Source organism: Bos indicus x Bos taurus, chromosome 10 (genome assembly GCF_003369695.1).
Source record: "Bos indicus x Bos taurus breed Angus x Brahman F1 hybrid chromosome 10, Bos_hybrid_MaternalHap_v2.0, whole genome shotgun sequence".
NCBI lineage: Eukaryota > Metazoa > Chordata > Mammalia > Artiodactyla > Bovidae > Bos > Bos indicus x Bos taurus.
Genome location: NC_040085.1, coordinates 98,309,391 through 98,336,339, shown reverse-complemented (window position 1 = coordinate 98,336,339; position 26,949 = coordinate 98,309,391). Strand labels below are relative to the sequence as shown.

Below are 26,949 nucleotides of genomic sequence, written 5' to 3'. Positions count from 1 at the left end.
CACCGCAGTGCCTCGAAGGCAGCATCCTAATGCCACGAGGCAGGAGAGGGAGGGAGAAGACACGGGGCCGGCCCAGGCTGGGGGGTGGCAGGTGGAGAGGTGCCTGTCTTAGGTGCAAAATGTAAGGGGATGCTAAAAAGCTCAGCCATCAACATAAATATCATTTTGTGCAGTATTTTTTAATAAGGTTAATGCAAAAAATCTATGATGATTAAAATACAAAATATTTTCAAATAAAGACAGGATTCCAAAAGAGGTTGAAAGATGAGTCATTCATGTGCAGGATGTAATCCTGACCCTCAGATGCTCACTCCCCTGCAGGGACACTTCCTGGGCCAGGGCCCTGTTCCCACAGGGAGCCAGCATCTAAAACTAGTCTGTTCTTGATGAACTGAAAGAAACAAACATCTCCAAACAGGGACTCGGAGATCACTGCTTGCTTCAGTTGTGGAGAGAGAGCTCAAGCAGGGACCACACATCTTGGAGGCACTGCTAGGCCCACAACCCCCAGGGCACTGCATTAGTCAAGCAGTTCAAACCCACGTCTTGTACATGGTGGGATCCTGAGTAAGGCAAATTGCATCTCAAGCCTCAGTTCCCCATCTGTGACCCTGGGGCCAATTAAACCTGATCCCCAGGATTTAATAAGATAAAGTCCCCTGGTAGCTCAGAGGGTAAAGCATCTACCTGCAATGCAGGAGACCCGGGTTCAATCCATGGGTCGGGAAGATTTCCCTGGAGAAGGGAAAATCAAGTATTCTTGCCTGGAAAAATCCCATGGATGGAGGAGCCTGGTAGGCTACAACCCATGGGGTTGCAAGGAGTCGGACACGATTTCACTTTCACTTTCACTTTAAAGTCTTCTAGGACCTAGCTGGGCCTTCTCGGTGGCTCAGTGGTAAAGAATTCACCTGCAATGCAGAAGACGAGTTTGATCCCTGGGCCAGGAAGATCCCCTGGAGGAGGGTAAGGCAACCCACTCCAGTATTCTTGCCTGGAGAATCCCATGGACTGAGGAGCCTGGGGGGCTACAGTCCATAGGGTTGCAAAGAGTTGAACATGACTGAAGTGACGGAGCACACACTCACGCATGGGACCCAGCTACTCCAAGTGTGATCATAAACCAGGAAAGTCAGTATCTTCTGGGAACTTATTAGAAATGAAGAAGTGCAGCTGCTTCCCAGACCCATGGAATCAGAATCTGCATTTTAACGGGACTCCCTGGGAGGGGGTGGCATGCTTGTGAACGCCTGAGAAAGTGGTCAATTCTTGGCACTTGGAAGATGCACAAAAAATGACAAGGTTGCCCCTGTACCCACCAGACCCTGAGTTACATCCTGACTTGAGGCAAGAGGAAAAACCAAAGATGGAGAGACGAGATGCTGGTGTGGCCACCTCATTAAATTTTGAACAGTCAAGTTTTGAAGCCAGGGAGTCTGGCTGAGCTCCTTCTATACTTAATTATGGAGGCCCCCCATTTGTTCACCTGGAAAATGGAAATAATAATAGCTACTTTACTGGTTGTTGTGAATATGAAATTGTTGTGCTAAAGATCACTGAATGCTTGCTCTTGTTGCTGTTGGGGTGGGTGGCATTTAATACATCATTACTGAGCACTGTCCATGTGATGAAATAGGTAACATTCGTGTAGCTCTTTGTCATTTACAAAGCACTTTCCTACATACCATCACCTGACTCTCAATCCTTTGGGTGAGATAGCATGCAGTTTATTTACTTTATAGAGGAAAGTACTCTAGGCTCAGAAATGTGCAGTGACTTGTCCAAGCAAACCAGGATTTAAATGTCTGCAGTCCAACACTAAAATCCATGCCATCATCAGAGCATCCAACCAATAACCACAGAAAAGATTAAACACGGGGATAACTGGAATAAGACAATATTATACACTAGAGATGGTCTTGTCCACTCTCCTTATTTACTGAAGGGTAAACTGAGGCCCTGGGAGTTGGAGATCCTGGACCAAGGTTACTCAGACACACCAGCCCTGCAGTCAGAACACAGCTCACGAGGTTCTCAGTCCAGAGCCTTGTCCAGTGTCCAGACCCACATGCCTCATCACATAGGCCAGCCTCCACCTGATCAGCCCAAGGGTGCTGGCAGCCAGGGTTGCAAGGCAAGTCTGGTGGATGGGAGGGACCCCAACTCCTCCTTCCACTCCAGCCCAGCCAGAATAGGGGAGTGCAGAGGCTGCAGTTGCCAAGGTGAAGCCTGTGAGGTTGCTAGGACAGATTTTGGGAGCAGTCAGGTGGCAGAGGAGGGCTCGGCTGGGCTGAGGCTGGGGCAGAGATAAGGACCTGACCCACTGGTCTTCTTGGAGTTGCAGGAGGGCTTCCAACTCTGCAGGGTGGGTCAGCCAACCGAAGGGCTGACTCACAGAGAACCCACATCTCTGTACTCGACACATCACCCAAGCCTGGAGGCTGAGAGGCTCTTTCCTGTGCCCTGCGCCTCATCAAACACAAGCCTTGCTGCTGAGTCCTCCCGGCCCCCAACTCATCAGCTGTCTCCCAGAGGAGCTCTCTAGAGCACAAAGCTAAGCCCGGCAGGGCCCTCCAGGATCCTCGGGGTGAAGCCCACACCCTGCTAAACTGAGCCCCCAAACCTGGCACCAACAATCTCCCAGCCTCATCTTTCTTTCTCCCCAAGGCTCTGGCCAAACCTCACTCCTCCAAGTGCCTGGGAAGACCATGCTCTCTTGATGCCTCTTCAGATGCTCTTCCCTCTGCCTGGGAAACCCTTCCAACCCTACTGTCCCTAAGCCTCAGCTCCAGACTCTTCATCTCAGGGAAGCCCTCCCACCGCCTCCTGGCAGGGAGTCTCCTCTGACCAACCCCCGCTCAGGTGGATGTCACATCGTATTTTAACTCTCCACTTTCCTCTTTGGGTCCCAATTAGGTTGTGAGCTTTTTAACACCTCACTCTAGAGTAAACCCGGGTTCCAACTGTGCAAGATTAACACTTCTCAGAGCATCTGAGCCCTCCTCTGTGATGACGAGTATGACCTTGGCTACTCTAATGAGAGTATTAGAGATTGTGGATGTGAAGGACTTGAGACAACTCAGTTACGTTGAAACTGCTGTCACCATGCTGCTGCTTATGTCAATAACACTAAAACCCAGCATAGTGGGCTCACTTGTAAACCTGTGCCAAGTGGGCCCCTCACCTGCTCAGTGAGCATAATCACCATTGCATGAAAGCTCTAGAAAGAGCAAAGCCCCATTCAAGTGTGAGTCATAAGAACTCCAGTAGTTAACACCCTTGATTCCCACAAGTCCCTAGACCTGTGTAGTCCCAACACACTCTCTGCCTACCCTTCACTCACTAAACAAAATGTACTAAGTACCTACTATGTGCCAGGCAACATGCTACCTCTTTGGGACTCAGCAGTAGGTAGACACGAAGCACTTGACTACAACACCTACATTCCTCTCCTTGGCAACCCCCCACCGTTTTTTTGAAGTACAGTTGATTTACAATGTTTTGTTAATTTCTGCTATACAACAAAATGATTCAGTTATACACGTATTGTTTTTTTATTGCTTTCCATTCTGGTTTATTCCAGGAGATTGGATATAGTTCCCTGTGCTGTGCAGTAGGACCTTGTTTATCCATTCCAAATGTAACAGTTCACACCTACTGACCCCAATCTGCCTAGCAGGGTCAGCCTCCCAACTCTACACGCAGACCCTGCTCAGAGATGCTCCCGGCAGCCAGCAGCCCCAACCAGAGACCCCCTCCCCCACGCCACCTCACCAGCGAGGAAGAAGCTACTCTGCCCTTTGGCCCATCCAGCTGCTAGCTTTAAATTCAAACACTGTCAGCCTCCCCAGAGCAGGCAGCCTGCCTGCCCTGTTCACTGTGCTGTTACCAGCGTTTAGAACAGGGCCTGGCACAGTCGTCCAGCCTCTTATTTACTTGTTCATTCACTCAGTCAGCAGATATTTATTGAGCCCTGCTAAGTGCCAGGCTCTGGGGAGCTGGCAGCAGGGCCCTTCCTCACTCCTGTCCTGTCTCAGTGGAGGGGCTGAGGGGGCAGAGGGGATTCTGTGAGGAGGTGATAGTGCCGGGAGCTGTTGAGACCCAGCAGCTTAGGGCTGTGCTACCCAGGGTGGTCCCAGAAGACCGCCAATGACGTAAAGGGCCTTGAGTCGGCTGATGTATTGGAACCCCTGACCTGGGGCCAAGCCCCCATCCCCAGCTCTGTTGCCGAGACGGGAATCTGCACGTCGTGTGTCACAGCAAGCAGGATGCTGGTGGCGGCAGGAAGAGAAAATATTCGAGGAGGAGGTGACAGGTTGTGCTCAGGTCCCTGCAGTGGCTGAGGCCTTGGCGTCCAGCCCAGAGCAGAGCGGACTGCAGCGGGAGAGAAAGAGCGAAGGCTGCCGGGTCTCGCCCGGCTCCATGCTCACCCCTGCACAAACCGAGCGGATCATGCCCCCTTCCAGCCCCTGTGTGAGCACCTATCTGGGAGCGGAGCATCGACCTCGTTCTTCTGAGCCATGTGGAGGCAAATCTAGCGAATTTGCTGAGCATTGCTCGATCGACAAATACTTACTGGGTACCCTTTGCCTTTTTAGGTATATCTGGTACCTCCTAGAAGAGAGCAGAGGAAGGTAACTAGGATTTCAGGGGCTACCATGAAATAGAAATCTTCACAGGCATTATCTTATGTAACACCACCACCAATAATAATAGAGGCTTCCCTGGTGGCTCAAACAGTAAAGACTCTGCCAGCAATGCAGGAGACCCGGGTTCAATCTCTGGGTGGGGAAGATCCCCTGGAGAGGGGCATGACAACCCACTCCAGTATTCTTGCCAGGAGAATCCCATGGTCAGAGGAGCCTGGGGGGACTACAGTCCACAGCATCACAAAGGATTGGACGCGACTGAGTGACTAACACTAATATTAACTAACCAAAAATAATAACAAGCAACTATATGGCACAATACATGAGGTTGGTGCTATTAGTAGCCGCATTCTATACAGGAGGAAGCTGAGGCTCAGAGAAATGGAATGGATTTCCCCAAAGCCAGAACTCAAAGCCATATCTGACCGACCGTAAATCCCACCCATTGACACCAGTCAGAAATCACAATGAAGCCAGAAAGCAGTGTGGTCAGTGGTACCGCAGCATCATTGCCTGAACTGGTGACTAAGACGGACGACTGCTGTCAGGAGCAGGTGAGGTGGGGTCAGGGTTCGGTCTCCTGCCAAGCAGGACCCCATTCTGAACTGCCCAGCCCTTTGCCAGGATCCAGAGGATCAGTGTGGCCTCAACACGGGCAAGGGCTCATCTGTCAGAGGGGGCTGGGGAGGCATGCCCATTCAGGAGGCTGCTCCACCCCCTGCAGCCCTCTCCCCGCCCCGCCCTTACCACCCTCTCCCCGGTTCCAGGAAGTCTGTGGGTCTCTGGCATGCTACCTGCTCTGCCTGGTAACTGAAGGCTCCTGCATCTCAGCTCAGCCAGGAAGCAAAGGTGAGGGTACTGCCCAGGCTCACGCCCATACGCGGTGTTCAGAGCGCACCGCCCGCCCCCCACCCCCGCTCCTGGGGAAGGTGGTCGTGACGTCACTTCCCCTTGGCGGTCACCAAGAGCACTCCCCAGTGGGAATGAGATGGGTCAACCTGGCAACGTGTTAGAATGGCGCTAGCTTACAACAGAGAAGAACATCTTTGTGTGTGCTACCTTATTCTGTGAAGACCCTCCCTTCCCCAAAAACACCTTGAGGTATTATCCCAGGTTACAAATGAGGAAACTGAAGCACAGAGCAAGGGAAGGACTTGCCTGAAGACGGACAGCTGCAGGTGGCTAAGCCTGAGCTCCTACCCTCTTTTTCCTGTCTGTATCCCCAAGTGGTCTACATACCTTTTATGTGGTTGGTGTTTGTTTGACAAATGAATGAGTGAACTAATGAATTGCCTAAGATCAATGGCAGGGCAGAGCAGAGCTGGCAGCTTACTCTCCTCTCACTCCCAGTTCCTATGCCTTTTGTTGAGCTTCTGCGTTGATGAGCTTAACACTCCCCTCTGCACCCCCACCCCGGGATCCCAAGCGTCTCATGTGGATGTTCATTACCCCCACCCCCGCAGGTGGACCTGTCAGCCTTGGTTCCTCTTCCAGGTGGCCCCCAAGCTTGGATCACACCCAGCATCCCTTCATCCATCCACCTCGCCTCTTCCTCACCACCCACTACCAGTAATCCAACGTGCATAGTTGTAAACTTGTTTCTTTAAATAAACAGTCTTGAGTTTCATACCAAATAGTCTTTTAAGAGGAGGAACGTCTCCAGGCCACCTCGTATTTAGCATACACTGAGCCACATATTTGCACAGAGAGAGTGTGTGTGGATATAGAGATCGCTTGATCGCTATAGATATCATTGCTCATCCAGATGGGAGCTATTTATGATGCTGAGTCACTCGCAGAGAATGCCACTGAGGGATTCCAGGCTGGGCTCTGAGCCCCAGCATCACAGACCTCGTGGCTCTTTGCCTCATCCTCACTTTTCACAAATGAGAGACAGAGACAGAGTGGTCTCTCCCACCACAGCTCAGGGACAGAAAGAGACGTGTTGGCCACAATATATGCAGACTGTCTCATAACCAAGCCCTATTCCAAATCCTTGTCCCCCATCCAGGACACCACAGCCCTTCATCTCATCCAACTTCTTCATTGTATAGGAGCAGAAACTGGGAGCCAGAGAGGGAAGGGGCTCGCCCAGAGTCACACAGAAAGTTGGTAGTGCAGCTGGTCCCAGAGCTCAGATTTTCTGATTGCTGTCTGGCACTCCCTTCCATCCCCCAGCAGCCTTCTCCAGTTGCTCTCCGAGGTCATGCCATTTCACAGGAGCTTCTCTGTAAACCTGGAGCTGTCCCTGAGCATCCCCTTTCGTGGACTCTTCCAAGAGGGGAACTGAGCCTGGCTTGTTTGGATACCCCCATGCTTAACACAGGGCCTGTGCACACTAGGGGTTCGATGCTAGTGTGCTGGTGTTATATAAGACCAAACTCGGCGCCGATTCCTGGGGAATCCTAGTTCCCTGTTTGAAAAAGCACCCATTTATCTCCACCCTCTCTTTCTTGTCTCTAAGCCAGTTCTCTATCCATGCAAAAATAGACTCCCTCCCACTCACCACCCACCTCTGCCCAGTTCTATAATGAATCAATTTTATTAATAGGCTTTGGGATGAAAACTTGACAAAGGCTTTTTGTAAAAGTCACCCTTTATCTCCGTATATAGTTCACTTCTCAAAGCATTCTACTAAACTGGTCAGGTGGGATTTTGCCTCACATAAAACATTCATTAATCCACTCTTTCCCTCCATATAGAATGTGTTTGTTTAAGCATTCGGGGATCTCTATGCTTTATTATGAATTCTACTCAATTGTTCTAAGAGACAGTGGGATGAGACAGAAAGAGAACAGGCTTTGGAATTAGGGCTGAGTTACCTCCTAGCTGACCACTTAATGGTTCTGCATCCAAACTGATTGCTGTGAGAATTAAATGGTATAATGACTGTAAAGTACCTAGCACATAAAATGCTCAATACGTGTTTGTGAATGAATAAATGAATGAATGAATTACTCAGGACTCTTATGAATAAACTATCCTACTCTGAAGTGTGAGAGGCCAACTGACTCTGCAGTCTGAAGTCTTGAGGTCAGACAAGTCCAAGGGCGGTTTGAAAAGTCTTATGGTGCCAACCACAGGGATTAAGCTACCAGTTGGACTGTCTCCAAGCCAGAAAGGGACATTCTTTCTGTGGCCCCTTTGGAAGGTATCCATTCCCTCAGGAAATTTTGTGCTGAATCTAGGTTCAAAATAGAAAACTCCTTGAGAGTAAAGATTGTGTCTTGTTGTCAGATTCTAACTTTCCCCAAACAAGAGCTGGATTCAGGGTAGTAAGACAAAGAGATGTGCAGTAAGTATGCATTGAGGTATGAGTATGCAGTAATTATGCACTGGACTGCAAGGAGATCGATACAAAAGGAAGTCAACCCTGAATATTCATTGGAAGAACTGATGCTGAAGCTGAAGCTCCAGTACTTTGGCCACCTGATGCAAAGAGCTGACTCAGTGGAAAAGCCCCTGATGCTGGGAAAGACTGAGGGCAGGAGAAGAAGGGGATAACAGAGGATGAGATGGTTGGATGGCATCACTGACTAAAGGGACATGAGTTTGAGAAAATTCCCGAGATAGTGAAGGACAGGAAAGTCTGGTGTGCTGCAGTCCATGAGATCACAAAGAGTTCAGACTGAGCAGCTGAACAACAACAAATGGGTTGTTGGGTTGAGTTGAGTAGAATTGACTTGAGTTGACTTGGCTTGAACTGACTTGTTTTGCATTTGTTAATGGACTCAAATTAAGGACTACCAAGGGAGAAGCTTCCTAGAACTTGAGCCTGACTTAGACATGGTCCCACAGGGGAGACCCCTAGTGTGCTGTTCTGGGCATTCAGAGCCTTCCAAAGATGCAGGCATTTCAGAGAGGACAGGGCCATTGCCAAAAAGTAGCAGCAGTGGGGGCACCGCAAGGCTGAGTGTCCTTCAGGAATCTTTAAAACTTATTGGCACTCTGTGAGGATCTTTCCATATTTTAGGGCAACAGAGTCTTCTCTTCCTGGGAGACAGAGGACTTGGGGGGATACCCACTTCAGTGGGAGATGGACTCTAGCTTTGAGGGGCCAAATCAGCTCCACCATGAGGGGAGAAGGCCTGTGGTAGCCCACAGTTAGGCAGAGCTCCCATACTGCAGATGCTGGCAGAGTCATAAACTGGTCTTCCTGCTGGAGGGGAGGTTTGGGGTTCTTAGGGAGTATGAGTCTAATTCAAGGTTTCCATCCGGCAGTGGTTACTAAAGGAGCAGCAATGCAGGAACATTAGTGAGTAATCAGACAAGACCTCTGGAGTCCCAACATTGAGGCCAGCCAGCACTGCTGGGGTCCCCTCTGCTGGCTCCGTCTCAGTCACCACCCATCACAGGATGTGACCAGGCATCTGAGGGAGAGGGAACTGAGGAAATGAATGGGATTCTGGTGAAGCGCGGCTGCGATGTGAGTCTGCGCAGCTGTGTCTGTGAGTCCCTCTCCCACGCTGGCTTCAGAACCCATCAGAGGCACGGCATCTGCTCTCCTCAGTCCCCCATGCCGTCTAAAAAGCTGGGCACAGGTTAGATGCCAGTGTTCAATGAATGAATTATGAGAGCAGAGTAAGGCTTGCAATGCCAGTAGAAGATTTCCAGAGGGAAAGATGGAAAATGTCAAGATTTCAAGATGGCAAAAGCCCAGGGTGAAGACGTCCAGCCAGAAAGGATAGCACAGATTCAAAAGCTGTCCCTCAGAAGTGTGGCCTATAGGGAAAATTGGACTAAGGAGAGTCAAGAAAGAGTGGTACAGTGCAGGTTTAAAATAATGTTCCTCAGAGTACCAGGCTTTGAAGGCAGACTCTCAGGGGCCACCAGAGGATGAGTTTGAGCCAGGGAAATTCCCCTGACCCACCCTAGACCATGCCATTCAGATTTTTAAACCTGCAATTTTATCTATTTTATACATTGGATTGGGCTCCCCAAGTGGTGCTAGTGGTAAAGAGAATCCAACTGCCACTGCAGGAGACGTAAGACGTGGGTTCGATCCCTGGGCTGGGATGATCCCCTGGAGGAGGTCATGGCAACCCACTCCAGTATTCCTGCCTGGAGAATCCCATGGACAGAGGAGCCTGGTGGGCTACAGTCCATGGGGTCGCAAAGCGCTGGACAGAACTGAAGTGACTTCGCACACATGTATATTGGGTATCCACACATTTTCATTTTTAAAGGATTCTTTGGATTGAAAAAAATCATTTGGAAAGCACCAGTGTTGAAATAGTCTAGGCATCTGCGTTAGGCTGTCTGGATGCAAATCTCAGCCCCTAGACTTTCCGCCTATGGACATGAGATGGGGCCCTTCTGAGCCTCCACATTCTTGTCTGTAAACCATCCTTCTTCCAAGGATGTTTGAGCATTAGCTAAGATGCTGTCGTATTTCCCAAAGGCTGGTGCGCCTGTGATTGATGGTGTGTGTGATGGTTTTAGGTGGTTAGGGATAAACATTTATTATTTTAATAGCTCACGATTGATGCATGTTAGAAAAATATAAGCAGCATATTAGACTTCATGATTTATGAAAATAATACAGCATTTCCTTTTAAAATAAAATTCTCTGCTTTTTGAAAGGCAAATCGATTTAAAGAAAAACACTAAGTAAATGAACAGCACTGATAACAGCAGAAATCATGAAGGTGATACATGAATGACTGTAAGGTGGCAAAATTTGAAATGATGTGTATAAAACAGCTACCATAGTGCCTGTCATTTAAGGCGGGCTCAAGATGGTGAATTCTTATAACTTTCTGTACCTTGCTGGGATGGCTCAGCCTAGAACCAAGCTCTCCACTCGGGCAAAGCAATTGTCCAGGCCTGGTCAGTCTGGAATCCAGTGTTTGATGGGCGTGGGGCAGGCTGCTGCTGCTGCTAAGTCGCTTCAGTCGTGTCCGACTCTGTGTGACCCCATAGGCAGCAGCCCACCAGGCTCTGCCACCCCTGGGATTCTCCAGGCAAGAACACTGGAGTGGGTTGTCATTTCCTTCTCCAATGCATGAAAGTGAAAAGTGAAAGTGAAGTCACTCAGTCATGTCCGACTCTCAGTGATCCCATGGACTGCAGCCTACCAGGCTCCTCCATCCATGGAATTTTCCAGGCAAGAGTACTGGAATGGGGTGTCATTGCCTTCTCCGGTGGGGCAGGCAGCAGTGGTCAATTTCAGGCAGGCAGCAGTGGGCCAGCCCCAGAGGGCAGCAGTGAGCGGGTCCTGGCAGTCAGCTGGCCACAGGATCTTGAAGCAGACAGAGGCTGCTGAGGCAGCATCCACGGGTGCCAACCACAAGTGGTCTATGAGATTACTTGGAGAGTTATTCAGACACAAGTCAAATACCCCCGGGAGAGAGTTACTTCCTCTTCAGCTGATTCCATCAAGGAGGAAGTCTCAGTTGTAGGGGAGCATCTCCTTGAGGCCTCTCTAATGCTTGTTGATCTTCATTTCCAAGACAGAGACCCAGTCTTCAGCTGCCAAGAGTATCTGGCTGAAAATGAATAACAATGTTGTCTTTTCCATGTATTTTTTTTTTACTATTACTTTCTATGTATAGAACACAATACAGGTATTCTGTTTATGAGAAGGATCTCCTGTTCCCTTTTCAAGTACATGTTTTAAAGGTTAAAAAGGGAGTGTTACTTTTGTTCAGTATAAAGATAATAAAAGTACAAGTAGGATAGAGACATAGAAACACATAAAGGTAGTCCTCGACCAAGAAAAAACTCAGGCTGGCAGAGGCACGGCCCCAGAGTCCAGGCCGGCCCACAAGCAGGATGTCTTCTGACTTGGCCACAAGCTTTGGGGCAAGCGTTGTCCTGGGGAGGGCAGAGGAGGCCGCATCCTGAGTAGTCAGATTGCTGGGCAGATGACCCTGAGCTGCCAGGCTGACCAGGGCAGCAGCCACACAGTAGTCAGGACAGCTAGGGGTGACCCCAGAGGGTGGGCCCGGGAGGGATCCCAGTTCCTAGTGAGGCTGGGCCTGCAGAAGGTGGCTCTGACAGAGGGGAGGAAGGAGCTGAGGACTGGGGACAGGCAAGGCCTGCCTCCACAGCTAGGTGCTCAGGGTAAATCTGGTGTGAACCCAGGCCATTCATACCAGCCTTTGAGAGGGGCTGGGTATGAGTTAGGGTGTGTTGGTAGGAAGAAAACCATTCAGCCTCACTCAACCAGAAGCAGGGATTATGAAGACAGTATCAGATAGCTCCCAGAATCAAAGGCCAGGCTTGTTGTCAGACCCAGGAAAGGATAGGGGCTGGGGCAGACTAGGAGTTCGGGAGCAGGAACTGAAGTCATTTTTCCCTAAGTTCCCCTTTGGGTTGCATCAGCCACAACAGCTGTTTCTTCTTCGCCTCAGTCTTCATGTGATTCACAGCCCCAGGAGGGGCACAAGCGGGCCTGCCGTGTGTCCTGTGTCCTCCTCTTGGCCAACAGACAGCATGGAGGTTTGATTAGACTCACTCCAAGTTTGAACACTGAGGAAGGGGTTGTTCCTGAAAAGAAAATAGAAGGACTATTACTAAAAGGAGGAGAAATGGATTCTGGGCAGCCAAAGCCCAGTAGCGCATGTCTTCTACAAGGGGTGTGTGTGGGAGGCGCAGGCCTGCCTCTCTGGGACCATAACGGGGCTTCCTTTCTCCCACCCTGGCTGGACCAGGGTTCCTCCCACTCTGGGGACATGGTCAGCCGAGGCAGGGCCTCTTGTGCTTCCCATGAAGATCTCCTGGAGCCTCTGATGGTCTGGGAGACGAAGGTGGCTGGACAAGCCTGGCTCGTGGTTCTTCAGACTTTTCATGGCTGAAAAGGATCTGCTGGGTTGACAAAGTCTAATGAGAATTGCTCACTCAGGGGTTGCAAACCCAACTGTCTGCTGGCTGGCAGGGAGCAAATGCATGAAGGTAACTGAGATGACCTGGAATAGCCGTGCCTGTCTAGAGGGGACGCCTCTGCCGGCTCCAGCCAGTTGTTGGAGCTGGATTCTTTTGGGGGTGAGGGGCTGAGCTGCGTCTTTGCTGTGGTGCATGGGCTCTTCACTGCAGCATGAAGACTTTGCCTAGCTGCGTGTGTGGAGGCTTCTCGCTGGCTGTGAAGCACTGGCCCTAGATCATGTAGGTTTCAATGGTTGTGGCAGGCCAGCTTAGTTGCCCTGCATCCTGTGGGATCTTACCTCCCTGACCAGGGATCGAACCCTCATCTCCTGCATTGGAAGGTGGATTCTTAACTATTGCACCACCAGGGAAATCCCTTTATCCTGAGTTTTTAAAGTGAAGCCCCAAATCCAGAATTTTACAAGACTCCTCATTTTTAAATATTATTAACATTTAAAATACCGTGCTGACCAAATGGTACAAACCACCAGTTTGCAGCCATCGGACTGACTTCTATTCATCCACTACAACCCAGCTGAGAAGGGACTTCCCAGCTGGGAAGCCTTCTGTGACTTGTTCGTCCCTCCACCTTGTCCACCCTTTCTTTGGATTCCTTGTGGATGCTGCACTTCTTCTTGTCACAGTACTGACACTCTGCTTTATAAAAACTCATTTGTTTTCATCTGCTGCCTCGTCAAGGGTGAGGACACCCACTGTGTCTCATGTCTCTTCCTAGCACAGTGCCTGACATGTACGAGGTGCTGTGGTGTTGCTGAAGGGGGGCTGTGGGGACTGCGTTTGTCAAGGTGGCTAGGTTATACGGTGGTAACAAATTAATCCTGCAATCTCTGTGACTTAATACAACAAAGGCTTGTTTCTCTCTCCTGTGAAGTCTGCTGTGGGACCTGCAGCTCTCCAGGCAGCTTCTTTCCGAGCAGTGACTTGGGGAACCAGACTACCTCCATCATCAGGGAGCAGGGGGAGAGCGCCACAGGAGAACTCACACCCACTCTTACAAGCCTCAGCCTAGAAGCGACACTTACCTGCTTTCTTCACAGCCATTGGCCAGAAGGAGGCCCATGACCAGTCTCACTCTAAAGGCCTGGAAATATGGGTGGAAGGCAGCCAGGGCCCATCATTCACAGGAAACAATGGGACTCTTAAGGTCACCGCATGGAAACACCTCTTCATTTATGACATCCAGAAAAGTAGGAAAGAAGTAGGGAGAGATTTCATTAGCTTGAGCTTTTTTTTCCCCAATCAGTAAACACTAGGAACTGGAAATCAAATCGATGGAAAGTAGAGGTCAAACACCAATGAGCAAACCATTTATAGTGAAATCACGTCTGGGCCCTTGGCATCTCATCTGAGGTCCATGATGGCCTGGGAATGATTGCCACTACTCAGAGGGTCTCTCTTCTGTGATCAAATGCCGATGCATTCAGGGATCCTGACCCTTGCAGCCACCCTTGGCCAGAAACTCAGCCAAGGGCAGGTGGGGGGGTCAGTGGGCCCCCCAGAAGCTCAGAGACACACATCATGCCTTCTACAGGCTGGGCACAATGCAATCACAGATGTTTCCATGAAATGGAATCCCAGGATGGTAGATATGCTCTAGAAAGAGGGCAAGCTTTGGGAGCCAGAAACGCCTAGGTTCAAATTCTAGTTCTTTCCTAATAAGTCAAATTCTAAGCAAGACTCTTCACTTCTCCGAACCTCAGTTTCATCATCTTGGAAATGTGGACAATGGTAACACCTTCCTCCCAGAACAATTGTGCAAAGTCTGTGAGGTACATGTAAAGGGCCTAGTTGGCACACAGTAGTACCTCAAGTGACATCATTTCTTTTTCCCCACTTCCCTGGTGGCTCAGACGGTAAAGAGCCTGTCTACAATGCGAGAGGCCCGGGTTCAATCCCTGGGTTGGGAAGATCCCCTGGAGAAGGAAATGGCAATCCACTCCAGTACTATTGCCTGGAAAATCCCATAGACAGAGGAGCCTGGTAGGCTACAGTCCATGGGGTCCCAAAGAGTCAGACACAACTGAGCGAATTCACTTTCTTTCTTTTTCCCCACTGGGTTGAAAGGACTGACTCTAACCTATCAATAGCACTCCTGAGTGCAGTCAGCGAGTTCCCATTTGCATGCCTCTGTTGATAAGAAGTCCACTATATATCTGGCCCCCAACCCCCAAGCATCCTGCTCCATTTTTGAACCACTCCCATGGTATCTGTAATGAGAGGATCTGATGTCCCTGGGGACTGGAGTTGGAGGGAAAGGTGCCTGGCCCAACTCTCCTCTCTAGATGACTGATCACTACCTCTGCCCCTAGGAGAAAGTAAGTGTAGTGAGAATGAAGGAGGTGAGGGTTTCAGAGAAGGGGAATATGAGTCCATTTCCAGCTTACAGAGAGAGGACAGAGAAACTCATCACATGGGAGACAAGATCACAGAGAAGAGAAATATCTGGAAGACTGTCACAGGACAATGATGGGGGCCTAGCCTGGGAGTAAGGGAAGCTACAAGGGCGCCAACAGGAGTTCAGAATAAGAATGAACATTCCTTTATTCATTTCGCAAGCATTCACAGTCCTCTATGCCAGGTTCCATGCTGAGCACTGGAGTCATGAATCAGCCATAGGCCCTGATACTGGGGAAGACCATGTGATAATAATATTAAACCCATATGATGGGAGTTGCTGAGATAAAGGGAAGTATGGGGACTGTGAGAGCTCAGAAGAGGGGCCCCAGGCCCACCTGAGGATGGGGGATTTAGGAAAGGATGAGGAGGTGGGCAAAAATGGGGATGCTAGGCAGAGGGCCAACGTAGGAAAAGACACAAGGATAAGAAATATCCTGGCCTGTGGAGAGACCTACGCACTGTCCCGCTGCTTAGGGCAGGGAGTGATGGTCGGGTGGCCGGAGCAGGCAGCAGAGGGCCTGGAATGACAGCGCAGAGCTGAGACCCTGCCCCAGACTAGGAGGAGGCTTGGAAAGGTGTGAGGCTTTGTGGGAAATTGTTATTGCAACACAACCTACATTCATAAAAGTGGTCATATCATATATTTACAGCTCAATGTATTTTCACGAAATGAACATACCCCTGTAACCAACCAAGAAACAGAAAGTTAAAAGCAGTGCACAAAGCCCCCTTCACTCACCTTCCCAGACGCCATCCCCTGCAGAGGAACCCCTGTCTCAACTTCTAACCCCATTGATTAGCTCGCTTGCTTTTGAACTTCATGTAAATGAAATCATGCAGTGTTTGTGTCTGGCTTCTTTCAATCAATATTATGTCTTTTGTGTTGTTGCATCATGTTGCACTCTTTCACGGTGTTCATCCTCATTGCTAAATTTCATTCCATTGTGCAACTGTACCAAAGTCTGTCCACCGCTCTCGTGCCAAGGGGCATTCAGGTTGTGTTCACCTCGGGCTCTTATGAAAAGTTCTGCCATGTAGATTCTTCTACGTGGCTTTGGATCAACATTTATGTACATTTCTGTTGCGTTTATGCCAAGAAGTAGAATCAATGCATCCAAGAGGATACAGGTTCCCTGTGGAGAACAAACATTTTTTGGTCCAAAATGGTAGACCCAACTTACAGTCCCTGCTGTACTGCATGAACATTCCAGTGGCTCCATATTCTCACGAACACTTGGCATTTTCTGACTTTTCCATTTAAGCCATTCTTGTGAGAATGCACTGATTGTAATTTGCACTTCCCTGAGGACTAGTAAAGTTGAAAACTGACGTGTAGGCTTGCTGGCCATTTGACCATCATCTTTCCTGAAGTACTTATTCAAGTCCTTGGAAGGGGACAGACAAGGTCTACGTTGCACTTCAGAAAGTCACCTTGGGTGGCCAAGTAGCATGGTGGAGATGGTAGAAGTAGGTTCTCTGAAATTTCTGGCTGATACCAATGGCGTCTCATGTAGGTGCTGGACTTCATCTACTTCCTCTGCTTCTTCAAATGCCTCCTTATCGACCTCTCACAGATGAGGTGACTGGGGTAACAGGGAGGAATGACTTGCCCAAGGTTTCACAGTTGGGGCTGAGAGTGAAGCCCACGGATGGGGGCCTCAGACCCTCAATTCATTTCCTCATCAGTCTCAGACTAGAGTGGGACATTGTGGGAGGAAAAAAAGAATAGGAAAAAAAAAAAAAAAGAAAGAAAAGTAAAAAAACAACTACAAAGACACTTATCTCTCTTATTTTACACCAGAAAAGATTCTCTCTCCCTTTCCCCTCTCCCTTCCTCCTTCTCCCCAGAAGTCTAGCAAAGGTGGGCAGCCATCAGAAGCCACGTGCCTACCAACCCCAATATTGTGTTGGATGCCCAGTGACGTGAAAGGAGGAGCGAGGCCCACCCAAGTCAGATCCCCGCCTTCCACCACCCACTGTGGGCCCTCGACCTGTCACTACCTCCCTGGGCCTTTACGCTCTTCATCCGTTTCAATACCGCCTTCCTCAGAGCCTGTGGAGGGGACCCAGCAAGCCAGCTCCCTGCCTGGCGTGAGGTAGCACCAGTCTAGGTGACACACTCCCATTCCCTCCCTTGAGCCTTCCAGGACTGGGGACAAGGCTCCCCATCCTGCCCACTGCCCTGTTCTTTGCCTCCTGCCTTCCTGAGTGGCAGGAGCAGCATCCTTTTGTCTCCGGCAGCCACAACAGGCCCTGGAGGGTTCCTCACTGCTCAAGCGCAGGTGTGGCAGGGGCAGGAAGGCCGCCCCTCCCCTCCCACCAGGAGCTCCATTTCCCCACAGCTGCCCACATGCAGGTTGACAGCCACACAGTTAACCCCAGAAGGGCCTTTCTCTTCTCAAGGGCTCTCAGCTCTCAGCCCAGACGTCTTTATTTTGGGAGCCTCGCTTTGCGAAGTGCTTTGTCAACGCCACCTCCAAGCAACCCTCCCACTCCTACCACACACACACACACACACACACACACCCCACAGTGCCATCCTGCCTGTCCTCCCATTCATTAATCCACTCAGCATCTAGTGAGCATCCCAAGCACTGCTAGGCACTGGGACACCCACAAGGTCTCTGTCATCATGGAGTTTCCCCTTCGGGGAAGAGATGGATAATAAACAAGCAGATGGCTACTGTAAATAGGATCACTTTGGATGGTACTGTCACACGAGTGTATGTTCTTCGGCTCTTTGTCTCATCACAACAAAGATTTGGAGTGACGGACATTAAAGCCCCCTTGGCGTGTCACAGCTCTCGGGTCTTGGATAGACCATGTTATAGCTCTCAGGTCTCGAATGGACCATGTTATAGCTCTTAGACAAATCAGTGTTACAGCTCTATTTTATTTAGAAGATAGCAGGAAAATCCATCTTCGAGGCGTGAGCACACGTCGATCCAAAGACACAAGGAGAAGAGCACCCCAGCACGTGGGAGAGAGAGAGAGAGAGAGAGCTAGCTTTGGCTCCTCTATTTATATGTTTATCTCTCCCTGGGCCTGTCCTATGTAAATTGGGCCAGCCAGGAGTGTTGTTTGTTTTACCTGAGATCCGCACTCCGGTCCTCAGACCTTCTTTGGTCCTCAGACCTTCTTTTGTTCTATTTTCGTGGGCTTTTCCCTTCCCTGTCTTTTAGCCACCGCCATTTTGGACTCCTTTTCCCTATTCTACCTCCCTTAGAGCCGTGACATGGGGAAAGGGGAAGATTTGATGGAGGGGGACACGTGGGCAACCACTCAGTCCCAGAGCAGAGTGGGAGAGTCATAGGCCCATTGCCTGCAAGGCTATATCCTTCTCTGGTTTGGGTTCCAATCTCAACTCCTGGAGGGAAGGGTCACCGCAGCCACCGCTGTGGGGAGATCCCAAGACATTGCAACAGAAGGTCATAGCTGCTGTTGACTCCCAACTGCTTTGCCCCCTCCTCTCGAACCAGCTCCTTCAAAGTCTGCCTACTCTGGGCCCTAGTGGCAGGGAGAGGGTCCTGGGAATTCTTTCTCGATCCCCCAGCTTTTCCCTACCCATCCCATAGGTTGAACCCTCCAATCTTACTGGATTCGGAGAAAACAGTCTTTTCTAGTTGGTTGCCCCAACATAGGACAAGGCCAACTGAGCCCCAGTCAAGGCCAGCAGCCCCTCCTGGCTCCCTACACCCAGGACTCTCTCTTCTCAGACCCCCTCTTCTTTCTGCCTTTTACCTTCTTGCTGACTCATTCGCTGTGTGTCTGTCTCTGTGTCTCATTTTGATCACCACCCCCACCCCCCACCATCTCCCTGTCACTCTATTTTTTTTTCCCCTGTCACTCTAATTCACATCCTAAATGTATGTCTTTTTCAGACATTAATTTACTTCAAATACTGATTTTTTTTTTTTTTTAATGGATTGAGCCCCTACTGGGTGCCAGACATGGGGCAAGGAGCTTGGGTCTAATCAAAGATGAGTAAAGCATGCAATTCCCTGGAATGGAGATGAGTCATGCACTTGAATAAGTGAGATGGGGAGGCTGTAAGTGACTGATGTGATAAAGGAGACACAGATAGGGGCTGAAGGGAATCAAGGAGAGGGGTTCCTGGGGACTTCATGGAGGAGGTGACTTTTAGTCAGACATTAGAACACGGTCGTGTCGTGGAATGTGGGCTGACTACGGGGAGGAAGATTGCCTCCTATGGGCTAGCTGCTCAGTGCACTCCTCTCACGTGGAAGTCTTGCTCAGTGTCCTCCTTATTTAACCTCCAAGAAATCCTGAATAAAGCGTGGACTTTGTGTCTGAAGGACCTGGGTCTGAGTCTCACTGACTCAACATTCTGAGCTTTCATTTCATCATCTGTAAACAGCCTCCTAGGGCTGTTGTGAAAATCAAATAAGACAAAGGATCTGAAAATGCTTTCCTACTGTTAATGAGGCTCTTTACCGTTAATGAGGGCTCTTCTGACTGCAAAGGACAGAAATGCAACTCAGAATGGCTTAAAGTAAAAAAGAAAAGTCTGACATGGCTTGTGTCACGCACTCTTGGACCCAGAGACTCAAATGATAACCTCAAGCATCTCTTTCTGCAGCTCTTGGGTCTGCTCCTCCACACATTGGCATCATTCTTAGGCATGCATTCCCACTCTGAGTGGCAACACAGCAACCACCTTCCACTAGCTGAGTCAATCCAGTGGAAATAGGTTACCAAATTCCCAGTGGGGACTGAATCTCAGGGAACTGATTCCTAGTCCATCCCTATAGCCAGACCTGGGTCACACACTCACCCCGGAGCTGGTGATGACGTGATCCTCCTACCGAACCCATGACTATGAGTGGGAAAGGGCGAGGTCCTCCCAGAGAGGCACTGTTACACTGTTACAAGTAGGGACAATGGATATCCTATTTATTTACTTAACAGGTTGTTGTTGTTGTTGTGACTTATGACTTATCCTAAGTTGTGTCCGACTCTGTGACCCCATGGATTGAAGCACGCCAGACTTCCCTGTCCTTCACTATCTCCCAGAGTTTGCTCAAATTCATGTCCAAAGAGTTGGTGATGCCATCCAAGCATCTCATCCTCTGTTGCCCCCTTCTCCTGCCCTCAGTCTTTCCCAGAATCAGGGTCTTTTCCAATGACTTGGGTTTTTGCATCAGTTCAGTTCAGTTCAGTTGCTCAGTCGTGTCAGACTTTTTACGACCCCATGAATCACAGCACGCCAGGCCTCGCTGTCCATCACCAACTCCCAGAGTTCACTCAAACTCATGTCCATCGAGTCAGTGATGCCATCCAGCCATTCATCCTCTGTTGCCCCCTTCTTCTCCTGCCCTCAGTCTTCCCCAGAATCAGGGTGTTTTCCAATGACTTGGGTCTTCGCATCAGGTGGCCAAAGAATTAGAGCTTCAGCTTCAGCATCAGTCCTTCAATGAATATTCAGGGTTGATTTCATTTAGGATTGACTGGTTTGATCTCCTTGCTGTCCAAGGGACTCTCATGAGTCTTTTCCAGCACAGTTAGAAAGCATCAATTCTTTGGCACTCAGCCTTCTTTGTGGGGTAATGGGTACTGGGGGTCAATTCACCTGGGTAATGCAGACAAAGAACACAGAGGAAAAGAAGATGTACTCCTTGTCTCTCAGGTCTCAGCCTAGTTGTCAGCACCTCCAAAATTCTTCTCGGACCTCTCAAGGCTGTATAGGGTACCATCACGACCACCACCCTCATGGTACAGCACCTTATGCTTCCCTTACCGTCATACTCATCACATTCATTATAACTTTCTATTTACTTGTCTGTTTCCTTCACAGTGCTGGGAAGAAAACCACAGTGCCTGTCTTATGTGTTATGGTAGCCTTCATATTGACAAATGCTAGACACTTAGTGGATGGATGGATGGATGAGTGCTTGAATGTAGGGATGATGGATAGATGGTTAGAGGAATGGATAACGGATGGGTGGTTGAAATGAATAAATGAATGAGTGGTTGGATGAATAGATGAGTGGCTGGGTGGGTGGAGGGATGGATGGATGGAGATGGATGGAAGAATGAAGAGATGGATGATTGGCTAGATAGACGAATGAATGGTCTGGAAGAAAACCAGCAGGACAAGTTTGGGATGTGCTAAGCATAGGCTGCCTGTGAGTACAGAGATGTCCCTTAAGCTGTTGACAGATGAACTTGGAATTCAGGAGGCAGGTCTGGGGTAGAAATAGAGATTTGAGAGCTATCAGCCCGGAGGCAATTGTGGAGGCCTTGAGAGTTGATCAAGATCACCAGGGAGGGGGCAGGAGTGGGTGAGTGATGCATGCAAGGTCACACCCATCACATCAGTGACACTTGCACTCAGGGCTGTGCGGTGTCAAGGTCTGCTCTCACTGTTTCACTCCGAGGGAACCTGGCCACTCCTTGACGGGGGCAGCACAGTTAATGTGTCTCCCTCCTCCCCTCCCTCCCCCTCCTCAAACCTCTCAGCCAGAAGGGAGCAGCTGCCGGGGAGGACAGAGAGACAGATTATGTAAACTGTGATTGCCACCCACAGGAGGAGGAGGAGAAGGAGAGTGAATAGGTATTGAAATGCGCTTTCAATAATGCATGTCCTCCTCCGCAGAGGCCGGGGCTTGGTGGAGGGGAGAAGAGCCTTAAAGGGACCAAGCCTCTGGTCCCTAGGGGCAGCCCCACACACCCCAGTCACACAGTCCTCTGTCCACAGCTGGAGGGTCCATGGACGTCGGGGGTCCTCAGCCTTTCACCATCAAGGACACTTTTTTCCCCTCTCCTGATCCCAGGAGATTTGAGCTTTTAAAGATTGTTTCCCAAACACACTGCATTTAAGTCATGATTAATTCATTTTTCCCATTTTTTATTAATCAAAGACACTTAACTGCCAGTCAGAGCTTTGTTCAGCAAGAAGTAAGTCACAAGGATATCACTCCAACCCAAAAGTGAGAAATTTGACAACATTTTTAGACAAACCCACCTTGCTGTTAGGGAAAAAACCCACTTTCTCTCCCCAACCCCCATTCATTACTGTTTTTGGAAAACAAGAGCTTCCTAGGTGGCTTGCTTTGGAAAACAGGAGCTTCCTAGGTGGCTTGCTGGGTAAAGAATCTGCTTGTAATGCAAGAGATGGTGGTTCCATCCCTGGGTTGGGAAGATCCCCTGGAGAAGAGCGTGGCGACCCACTCCAGTATTCTTGCCTGGAGAATCTCCATAGACAGAGGAGCCTGGCAGGCTAAAATCCACGGGGTCGCAAAGAGTCAGACGCAATGGAAGCGACTGAGCACATACACACACGCAACTGGGGTACAGGGCTTCTGGCAGCATGCTCACTTCACAGAGTAAAAAACTGAGACCCAGAAAGATGAATGGACTTGCCTGCAGTCTCAGAATCAGTGCGAACTGAAGGCTGAGGTCTGACCTCTCCAGCTTCAGTTGATCTAGAACTTGGCAGTGAGATAGGGATATGGAAGTAAGAGGATGGCAGGGGGGAAAAGCCTCATAGCCAGCACCTTCATTGGAACCCTACTATGCACCTGACTCAGGAGATATATTCTTCTACTTTGTTCTCACACAATGGCCCTGAGAGGAGAGGTTACTGTGCCTCATGATGCATGGGAGGAAATTGGGCATCAAAGAAGCTCTGTGGGTTACATAATCCCCTTGGCTGGAAAGTGAAAGATCAGGATTCCAGCAGGTTCTCCCATTGACTGTGAAATTCATACTCATTCTACCTCACTGGTTTAGCTGGGAGGAAACAAGGCAGCCATTCAGACTGGATCTCAAGTTCTGCCCACCTCTTACCAACCATGTGATTTGGTTAATGATCCTATCTCTCTGAGATTCCATTCTTTCACCTGGGGAACTGGGGTAATATCTTGTTCCTTGAGTGATTGTGGAAGGTCAAAAGAGACAATGGATGTTTAAGAGTCCAGCACAGATCTTGGGGTACAGCATTTGGAATTGGCTTCTCCTTTATTTATTAAAAATCCAAACTGACAGAAGTCAGCATGAGAGATCTGATTGTTTATGTTCGGGGGCATCTCCTAGACTTGGGATAAGAAAAGTATTGCTCTGTTCTCCCTCTGTTATCAATTAAATGGACTGTCCTCCTCTGGTCCAATAATTCTAAGACTGGAGCCAAGTGTGGGACGAGGCCCTATCCCTCCAGTGTGAATGCTCTCCTGGCCATCACCATCTTATGTCTGGTTTTGTTGGTATCAGGTCAGATGTCTTGAAAATTCTACACCTCATCCCCACCCTCCTGAAAATCCCATTTATTTCCCTAAGTGGAAATCTTAGCTCCCAGCAGCTGGAGAGGGCGACCTCCTCGACCTGCCATGGTTGTTGCCCTGGACAAAGGGGAGGTTGAGCAATTGACTCCCTGGTCCTTCCCACCCCGAAATGGTTTTAAATGATTAAGTTCAATAGACATGGTAAGTAGGATGGAACACTAAGAATTGCTTGGGCAATATGCAGTATATCAGAGATTTGTGAGGCTCCTCCCAGGGCCAGCTGTGAGCTGGGTGCTGAGGACTGATGGATGAGTGGGTCTGGCTCTGCCCTGCAGGAGCTCCCAGACTAGAGGGAGAGATGGATGCAAAGACAAGCTAGGACCACCAGGCAGTTTAGAGATTATGCTAGAACTCTGTGCAGGTGTGGGAGCCCAGGGATAGGTGGGGCTGACTGAGTGGGGAGAGAAACATGGGGAAACTTCACAAAAGGTTGATGTTTATGCTGAACCTGGTATAAAAGGCAATTTCAGACAGTGGGACAGATGGAAAGACAGGGCCATGGGAGAACATTTTCAGGATGATTCTAGGTTGTATGAATGGAAGAGGGTGGACAAAAGGAAAACTGTGTTGGGTTAGGTTAGAGAGTGAAAGGTCTTGAATGCCGTTGCTAGTGGTAATGGATTCTAGGCTTTGGCCATGGAAAGCCATGGCACAAGAGTGTCTGTGATCAGACTAGCACTTTAGAAAGAGCTCTCTATTTGTAGAAAAAAGATTCACAAGGATGAAACTAGAGGCAGATGTTTGGAAACATGAGTGATAATTCATGTAAAAATCAGAGGGGCCTTGAACTAGGCTAGAGAGATTTTGTGGAGGGTGAATGTATTGAATTTTATGGTTGATTGGATGTGGGGATGAGAGACAGCAAGAAATCTCTCAAGATGGCACCTTGCTTTTTGGCTCCTACCTGCCCCTCTACTCTACCTGACCTACCAATGTCCAGGCCAACTCAGGTTCCCAAGGAAGCTTGGAGAAGGATGACTTCCTATCAGCTATCTTCCAAAATTGAAGAGGAAGTTTAACTCTTGTACTCTCCTACTGGTCAACACATCCCCCAGTTGCAAGTGAAAGAAACTCAGTTGAAAGTAAATTTAGCAAAAACACAATTTATTGGCATATGTGATGAGAAATTCAAAGGATGATTGGCTTCCTCCCTAGCTGAATCAGGCAACTAGAATGATAAGAGTAGATCTCAGCTTCTTTCCAGGTCTTGGCTCTTCTTTCCTTTGGTGTTTGCTTCATGTTCAGTCAGCTTCGGGTCCCTGCAGTTCTAGACTTAGAGCCCGCTAGCTTAGCAACCCACCACAGAAAGAGGCTTCCCAACAGCTTCAACAGTATTTCCAGCGCTGAGCCTCATTGGCTTCTCATGGGTCACATGCCCATCCTCGAGCCAATCACTGTAGCCCAGATGAATGGGCGGCGCTGATTGGCCAAACCCTGGCCATGTGACATCTATTGGCGCTTCAGGTTGCCAGGCTCATTCTAGTTAATGCATGAAAGGAGTCTGGGAGAGGAGCTGTTCCCCCAAAGGAAATGGGGGTGCCTTACTAAAAGAAAGGGAAATGGGTGCTTAGTATGCAAAACTACCAGCTATTGACCTCCTTTCCATTGCAGCCTGGAGCTATACAGAAGGACCACTATGCCTTCCGGAGTTTGGCATCTATATTAGATCTTGCACCCAGGCCTGCTCAATACATCTTTAAGGTCTAGAGCAAGGAGATGTGCTTGGCCTTTTGCACTTTCAAAGTAACAACCAACTGAAACTATCCGTTCACGTAGTCTGTGTGCCCTGGCCAGCTCTGGCTGTTGTGGGTGATGATGGAAAGACTCAGACTCTTCCCCAAGTAATTCACAGTCTATTTTAAGTATAATTCTCTGATAATTTAGTAGAGTCAGATTTACCCGCAAAAAATTACATTTCACTGCATATTTTTTTCTGGCACTTGGATGCTTTTATTTACTTTTAGATTAACTGCCTCACATGAGAATCACAAATTGAAAAGGCCTTTAAAATTCCCTTTTTACTTCTGAGTCAATTTTGCCTTTACTAATAAAAAAAAATCTAGTTGTTATTGCATTTATTGAACATTCTCATTGAGGCAGCCTCTGATGTTTTCATGATTTATTCTTTGGAAATCTAGATATGACAAGGTGTGGTGGTCTCTCCACAGACTAAGATGGTAAAGATCTGTTGCTGCTGCTGCTGCTGCTGCTGCTGCTGCTGCTGCTGCTGCTAAGTCACTTCAGTCGTGTCCGACTCTGTGTGACACCATAGAGGGCAGCCCATGAGGCTCCCCCGTCCCTGGGATTCTCCAGGCAGGAACACTGGAGTGGGTTGCCATTTCCTTCTCCAATGCAGGAAAGTGAAAAGTGAAAGTGAAGTCGCTCAGTCATATCCGACTCTTTGCGACCCCATGGACTGCAACCTACCAGGCTCCTCCATCCATGGGATTCTCCAGGCAAGAGTACTGGAGTGGGGTGCCATTGCCTTCTCCGAAAGATCTGTTAGATCAGGGGAAAATTGGAGACCAGACAACACAATACTGGTGGCATGTGATGCCTATTGTCAAATATCTACCTGCGGAAGCAATGCAATGTTGGTCTTCAGGGCAGAGGTTCAAGTCATTGGGGATAAAATTTTAGCTCAGTGTGAATGAGAAATATCCAAGGACAGAGCTATCACAAAATGAATAAGCTGCTGTATAAGGTAGTGAGCTCCTCACCCCTGGAGGCACGTAAGCAGGAACTTTTGGATAGAAAGTTGTACCAAAAGATTCAGACTCTTCCAACTGGGAGATTCCTGAACCAAGGGTTGAGTTCTACCTCAGTCATTGTCTTACAATGTGGCCTTGGGTGAGGTCCTGCCCTTCTCTGAGCCTCAGTGAGCTAGATAACTCTATCTTCTTCTTCATCTAAATGTCTTGCCTCAGGTATTCATACATGTCTCTGTATACTCAGGCAACTTTTGTCTTATGTATACCCCAAGGCTCCTAATGCCTAAGAAAAGCAGGCCAGCAAACCTACAGGTGTGAAGCACCTTCTGTTTGTAGAGATGCTGTGATTCATAGCCAGGGGGACAGGCAGGTCTGTGGAGGGAAAGCAGCCCCTGGGGCAGAATATACCCCACACTCCTGACTTGGCCTCCAGCATGCATCATCTCTCTTACCCAGGATGGGCCCTCCACCCACAAATCATCTTGCGAATTGGCCTCATCCCCCCAGGTCAGGCAAAGGGCAGAAGAGGCTGATGCAGAAACCAGTGTCATGGAGGTAGAACGTTCCTTCTACCTTTTCATGAGTGGTCTTAGGCTTTTCTCACTTCTCTTCTTCTCCCTGCAAGGCAGGCATCCCCAATTTCTTGGAGATTTGAAGCTCAGAGAAGCTGCCAATTCTTGGAGATCAGCCAGCAAATAAGCAGTGGAAAGGGCCCTGGAGGAGGTCCACATGCCTTGCACCATGCTCCCTTCCCAAGGATGCTCACCAGCTCACCTGCCAGAAGGAAGTATCAGTTCCTCCTAGGAATGTGCCCCTTTGCCAGGATAGTGGGTGAGAGACAGACCAGCACCTCAAGTCCCTCTGTCAGCATTTGCCAAAGCATCAGGAGGAACAGCGGGCCTGGAGCAATACCTGCCCTCTGAATTCTACTGGGCCTTTCAGAAAGGCTGTTGCCCTCTCTGGACTGACCTAGTCCCTTCAACACTAAGGTCTAGAATTCCACCG

The 26,949-nt window shown here is 49.1% G+C and overlaps 1 protein-coding gene and 1 long non-coding RNA gene across 3 annotated transcripts in view; one reads left to right on the top strand and one right to left on the bottom strand.

Annotated features, from left to right (window-relative positions):
- Positions 1 to 26,949, top strand: part of CPLX2 (complexin 2) — a 91,188-nt gene that overhangs the window by 7,192 nt on the left and 57,047 nt on the right. The gene's annotated exons all lie outside the window — the stretch shown is intronic.
- LOC113899239 lies at positions 10,722 to 15,779 on the bottom strand. Its single transcript, XR_003512877.1, has 3 exons — positions 15,673 to 15,779; positions 13,559 to 13,700; positions 10,722 to 11,137 (listed from the first exon to the last, which is right to left on the bottom strand). It is a non-coding gene; the product is annotated as an uncharacterized LOC113899239 (long non-coding RNA).